A 5,657-nucleotide genomic window follows, 5' to 3' on the forward strand; every position below is an offset into this window, starting at 1 on the left:
TCCACCCTCAACCAGGATAACCCTTCCCATCTGCCAAGTCCCTTCAGAAAATATCTTCCATTGTCCAAACATTACTATAAGAAAAAAAAGAGACCTGGAGAATTGGAAGAATATCACTCTCCAATGGATAGGAAGACTCAATATTGTGAACATGACAATACTACCAAAGGCAATTTACAAGTTCAGTTCAATCTCAATACAAATAACAATTCCATTCTTCAAGGAGATGGAAAAGGCAACCTCCAGGTTCATTTGCAATGGAAAGAGGCCCCTAATAAGCAAAACACTTCTTAAAAAGAGAGGAAACAAGGGAGGAAGCATCTCACGCCCTGATTTCAAATCCTACTACACTGCTGTGATGGTCAAGACAGCGTGATACTGGTACAATGACAGACACATAAATCAATGGAATCGAATTGAGAATCCAGAAATCATCCCATCTACCTATGGTCAACTGATTTTTGACAAGGAGATGGAAACAGTTAAGTGGGGAAATGACAGCCTTTTAAACAAATGGTGTTGGCAAAATTGGAAAACTATCTGTAGAAAACTCAAGCAAGATCCACACCTCACTCCATACACAAAACCCAATTTAAATTGGATAAAGGACCCAGGACTAAAATCAAGGGCTATAAACTTCATTAAAGAAAACCTTGGAAGAACTCTAGAAATCCTAATCCACAAAATAAACAGTCTTCCAAGCATCCTGAAAAATCTACAGCCAGGAGAGGATAACATAGATGAATGGAACCTTCTAAGAGTCAAATCCCTTTGCACATCCAAAAACTTCTTCAACAGGGTAAAAAGGGCAGACACAAACTGGGAAAAATATTTGGTAATGACATGTCAGATAAGGGACTTATATATAAAATTTATAAAATACTTGAGCGTCACAACAAGATAAAGGTAAACAACCAAATTTAAAAATGGACACAGGATATGAACAAACACGTCACTAAAAAAGACATTCAGATGGCCAAGAAACACATGAAGAAATGTTCAAAATCTCTAGTTCTAAGAGAGATTCAAATCCAAACAACTATGAGATATTATCTCACCACAGTAAGAATAACAAAATGTAACAGAACAACAAACATCAAATGCTGCTGAGGTTACAGAGAAACTGGAACCCTTATTGACTGTTGGTGGGAGTGCAAAATGGTAGACTGTATTGCGCTTTCTCAAAAAGTTGCAAATAGAAATATCGTTTGACCCAGCCATTCTACTACTGGGGATATACACTAAAGAAACCATAAAAGTCACCCAAGCAGATATATGCATACCCATGTTTATCGCAGCTTTGTTCACAATAGCAAAGTGTTGGAAACAACCTAAGTGCCCATCAACAAACGAATGGATAGAGAAGCACTGGTATATTCACACAATAAAACAAGGAACTCATGAAATATTACATAAAATGGGTGATTCTGGAGTACATTATGGAGAGTGAAATCTCAGTCACAAAAAGACAAATAAAGCATAATGCATCTGTTATAAAAGAGGACTGACAAAGGGGTTGAGGGGATATGGAGAAAGATGGTATAAATAACGAATACGCATTGTAACAGAAGAGGGAGAGAATTGTTTAAAAGGGATATATGATTAGATATTATTGTTATGACAGGGGTAGACAATGAAGGTAGCATAGTGGAGTAGACTTGGAGGGGGGAGGGATTGAATAACAATGAAAGAATTTTTCTTTTACTTTTCAAAAATAAATGCCAATTGGGAGGTAGGGGTGGGCAGAGAGAAAAGTACAATGAATGAATGGAAATCCAAAGTCTCTGTAAACATTCATTAAAATAAATTTTTAAAAAGACAAAAAACAAAAACGGGACTGACATTGGGGTTGAGGGAAGACTGAGAAACAGAGGATAAATAATGTATACTACATTGAAAAAGATAAGGGAGAGAACTATTTAAAAAGGGATATATGATTAGATATTATTGTCATGACAAGAGTCCAAAATGAAGGCTGCACAGTGGAGTGGACTTGGGGGGAGGGGTTGTATAACAATGAAAGAAATTTTCTTTTACTTTTCAAAAAGAAGAGCTATTTGGGAGGGAGGGGAGGGCAAGAGAAATGTGCAACAATGAATGAATGGAAATCCAAAGTCTCTGTGTTCTTTCATTAAAATTAGTTTAGAAAAAGAGACTAACAAAAACAAAACAAAAAAAAAAAACAAAACCGAATACCCCAGTGAATAAGTGTTCCAGTTTCTCCACATCATCAGCATTTGTTGATTGGCTGCTCTGTTGAACTTTGCTATTCTTACTTGGGTGAGATGATATCTCATAGTTGCTTTCATTTACATCTCTCTTAGAGCTAGGCATTTGAGCATTCCTTCACGAGTCTGTTGGCCATCTGAATGTCTTCTTTGGTGAAATGTCTGTTCATATCCAAAAAAGCAGGAAGCAGGAGTGGCATACATTTCCAAAATGACTTGCGTCTGGAAACTATGAACACTGTTCAAGTCTCTCATTCATAGGGTTGTTATGAGTCGTCTATGGCTCAATGGCACCTTACAACAATAACAAATGATAACATAGAGAGAGCTACATTGTCCTAGGGGACAGAAAGTTATGCTACCAAGCTCAACATTGGTGATTTTAATCTGTGGTCCTTAGACCTGGTTCAAATTGGGGTTTTTGTCAAACATTCTTTTAGGTGATATAGCACTGGTCTGTGCATTGCTGTACAGAAGTAACTTGTGGTTGCAGTGATGGTAACCACCGTGACACTGATGTGCCAAATGTGATAATGGTTACCCATGGTGGACAATGTTTGGTGGAGCTTCCCGATTGAAACAAGCTTGGAAGTAGGAGTGGCATCCACTTCTGAAATGGCTTGCCTCCAGAAACTCTATGAACTGTTCTCAGGTCTTTTGTTCATAGGTTTGCTATGAGTTGCCTACGACTCAACAGCACCTAACAACAACAACAACATGAAGACGATATGATAGTATACTTAGAAAACCCTGAAGACTCAGAAAAAAAACCCCACTAGACATAGTTGACCAATTCAGCAACGTGGCAGGATACAAAATCAACATACAAAAATCAATTGGATTTCTCTACAGTGACAAATAGAATACAGAACTGGAGCTACGAAAAACAATGCCCTTCACAATAGCTAATCACAAGATTAAATACTTGAGAGTAAACCTAACCAGAAGCACAAAGAAACTTTTCAAAGAAAATTACAAAACATTACTACAAGAAACAAAAAGAGGCCTGGAGAAATGGAAGAATATACCTTGCTCATGGATTGGAAGACTCAATATTGTGAAAACAACAATACTACCAAAGGCAATTTACACGTTCAGTGCAATCTCAATACAAATACCAAATCCATTCTTCAACGAAAAGGAAAAGGTAATCTCCAGTTTCATTTGCAGTGGAAAGAGGCCGTGATTAAGCAAAGCACTCCTTAAAAAGAGAAACAAGGTAAAAGGTATCTCACTCCCTGATTTCAAATCCTACTACACTGCCATAATAATCAAGACAGCGTGGTACTGCAGACACATAGATCAGTGGAATAGAATTGAGAACCCAGAAATCAGCCCGTCTACCTATGGTCAACTGATTTTTGACAAGGAGATGAAATCACCTAAGTGGGAAATGACATCCTTTTTTACAAATGGTGTTGAAAAATTGGAAAACTATCTGCAGAAAACTCAAGCAAGATCCACACTGCACTTCATACTAAAAAATCCACTCAGAGTGGCTCAAGGACCTAGGACTAAAGCCAAGGTCTATAGCCTTCAATTAGAGAAAATCTTGGAAGAACTCTAGAAGTCTTAATCCACATGAACAGTCTTCCAAACATCCAGAAAAACCTACAACCAGGGAAGGAAGAAATACATAAATGGGACCTTCTAAGAATCAAATCCCTATGCACATCCAAAAATGTATCCAGCAGAGTAAACAGAAAAGCCACAGAGTGGGGAAAAAAGTATTTGGCAATCACATGTGTGATAAGGGACTTACATCTAGAATTTATAGAATACTCGAGCACCACAACAAGATAAATGTAAACAACCCAAATGAAAAATGTGGTCAGGATATGAACAGACACTTCACCAAAGAAGCTATTCAGATGGCCAATAAACATATGAATAAGTGTTCAAAATCCCTAGCTCTAAGAAAAATGCAAGTCAAAACAACTATATCAACTTACCTCAGTAAGAATAGCCAAATTCAACAGAGCAGCAAACAAGAAAGGCTGGCGAGATTGTGGAGAAACTGGGAACCTTATTCACTGTTTGTGGGAGTGTAAAACGGTGCAACCACTATGGAAGCCAGTATGGCACTTTCTCAAAAAGTTGCCAATAGAAATACAATTTGACCCAGGAATTCAGCTACTGAGAACATACCCTAAAGAAAACAGAACTGCCACCCAAGCAGATATATGCACACCCATGTTTATTGTGGCGTTGTTCACAATAGCAAAGATTTGGAAACAACCCAAGTGTCCATCAACAAACGAATGGATAGAGAAGCTGTGGTATATCCACACAACTGCATTGAAAAACAAGGAATTCATGAAATATTATACAAAATGGATGACCTTGGAGGACATTATGCTGAGTGAAATATCTCAGTCACAAAAAGGAGAAATACTGCAGAATGCCACTGTTGTAAAATGGGAGTGATGTCAGAGTTGGGGGAACCTAAGAAAGAAGGGATAAATCATGTATACTGCATTGAAACAGATGAGGGAGAGAACTATTTAAAAGGAATATATAATTAGGTATTATTTCCATGACAAGATTCCAGAAAAAGAAATACATAGTAAAGTGGGCTGTGGACTTGTGGGGTGAATTGTATAACAATGAAAGATTTTTTTTCTTTCTTTTCTAAGTGAAAAGGGAACTGATGAAAGTGTGGGCAGGGAGGAAAATGTGCAACAAAGAATGAATGAGGGGAAAATTAAGTGGGGAAAAAAAGGCTGTAAAAAATATATGTTGCATTTAAAAAGTATAAAAAAATCTGAATTTTTATAACCTTTAAAATGATAAAATATTATTCATAAATATCAAAATTCTAGGTACTATTGAGTGGAGATGGAAAGACATTGGCCACTTTGAATCAGTTAATCATATAATCTACCATGCTAGAAATAAAAAATTCAGGAAGAATGGGATTACATTCATAGTCAAATGCCTAGTTCAATATCCATCCTTAAGTACAACTCTACCAGCTGTATGATACTATCCATATGCATTCAAAGAAGACCAGCTAATACAACTATGATTCAAATATGTGCACCAATAGCTAAAGTCAAGGATGAGGAAACTGAGGTTTTCTACCAATTTTTGCTGTCAGAAATAGATCAAACATACAATCAAGGTGCATTAGCAATGATTGGTGACTGGAAAACAAAAGCTGGAGGCAAATAAAAATGATTGATAGTCAGAAATTTTGGAGTTGGTGACAGAAATAAAGCTGGATACCAAATGATTGAATTTCACGCAATCAATTGTATGTAATTAATTGTATGTTGTTGTTGTTGTTGTTGTTATGTGCCGTCGAGTCGCCTGTGACTCGTAGCGACCCTATCTATATACAACAGCCCCAAACTCTGCTCTGTCCTGTGCCAATCGCACTGTCTCCGACACTCCCATCCCAATTATCCCAGTCACTGAATCAATCCA

Source organism: Elephantulus edwardii, unplaced genomic scaffold (assembly GCF_000299155.1).
Source record: "Elephantulus edwardii isolate Elephantulus edwardi_28Jun2011 unplaced genomic scaffold, EleEdw1.0 scaffold00355, whole genome shotgun sequence".
Classification (NCBI taxonomy): domain Eukaryota; kingdom Metazoa; phylum Chordata; class Mammalia; order Macroscelidea; family Macroscelididae; genus Elephantulus; species Elephantulus edwardii.